General features: G+C 44.5%; 1 pseudogene; it reads right to left on the reverse strand.

Annotated features, from left to right (window-relative positions):
• Positions 1–358: 358 nt before the first annotated feature.
• Positions 359–697, reverse strand: LOC103726305 (annotated as a pseudogene).
• Positions 698–1,421: the final 724 nt, after the last annotated feature.

The raw sequence follows: 1,421 nt of genomic DNA on the forward strand, positions 1-1,421 counted from the left end.
AGTTGTTTTTTCTGATATGACGTTTTTCAAGACTGTGGGAAGGAGGACTAGGTCAGATGTGTTTTTCAATCTCTGGTCCTCAAAGTGGGAACCAGCTACTTTTTCTGTTTTGCAGTCTCCAGGCATTTTCTGAGTAGCTCACTTCCTGGAGTCATGAATCTATATTTATAGGCCATAAGTGAGTGAAGTGGATAGGAACTTCACTTCAGACTCTACCTGGAACTGACTTTCCTTGTTCCATTCCACAAATCAATTAATGTGGACATAGTTATAACAGCTAGCAAAAGTACTGTCTGACTTATTTCTATGTCTTGTGGCGTTTTTGTTTTTGTTTTTTTCAGTTGTAAGAAGCTTTTATCTAGTGCTGTTCCACTTTCTCCGATTTTTCTTCTGATGCATTGTCCTCGCTGCCTGTGGTATCATATTGGGAATCCCATCTGATTGGATAGGCGATTCCCAGCTCTTCATTAATCAGTTCATTTGTTGATGCTTCATGCCTCAGTGACTTCTCGGAGAGCGGACACACCAGGAACTTCAGAAGCGCCTGGTAGAAGGTGCGCGGTGGCTCCTCGGCCCTCTCGCTCTGCTTGGCATAGGACTGGGATCTGGGCGCTTGCAGGCACCTACAGGTGAGCGACCAGACAGTGCAGGGTGCCCGCGGTGGCCAGGCAAGCCTGTGGCACACAGCGCTCAACATGGCCGCCACCCGGCTACTAGGCCACACTCCTGTGTATTTTTTAAATAATTTCTCGAGAATTTCATACAGGATAGAAGCATACAAGGTGTTTTGATCAAATCCATGCCCACTCCCTCCCCTCCAACTCCTCCCATATCTTCCCATCACCTTTTTCTGATAACTTCGTATACTCTTTCTTCTTTTTTTACGGGGCTTTTTGATACTCTAATATTCCCCCCTCTGAAGAGGGAGCCCTAAAATCTTTTAAGGATTAGATAAGAGCTCCCAAGTGCTTTTAACAGTTTTGGCCTTTGGACCGGAGTATGTTGCTAAGAGGCCTAAGGACATTCTGACTTTTAGCCAAGAAGCTTGCTACTTTTCTTTGGGGTGTTTTTACACTAACTGCCTAGCCAATTCCTGTCTCCTATTTTTATCACACCATCTGCTGAAGAGGTTACCCAGCTCCATAGGGAATCAGGATGCAGGCCACTCTGGCTTCTTCCATGCTGAACAGGGATGTAGGGTGAGGCAATTGGAGTACCCATTCAGTGGGTCTATCTAAAAGACTCACAGATTGCCTCTTATCCCTAAGGAGAAAAGAAAGTCCTTGGATCATGACTAGGAGATGTGAAGGAGAAGTAAAGGCAAGAGTAATTAACATTACAAATTCCAGACAGGGAACTAGAAAAAAGTCAGAACAGGGCAATTTTCAAATGTTCATATGAGAGTCCATTGGAATTTCTTG

Source organism: Nannospalax galili, unplaced genomic scaffold (assembly GCF_000622305.1).
Source record: "Nannospalax galili isolate Female #2095 unplaced genomic scaffold, S.galili_v1.0 scaffold788, whole genome shotgun sequence".
NCBI lineage: Eukaryota > Metazoa > Chordata > Mammalia > Rodentia > Spalacidae > Nannospalax > Nannospalax galili.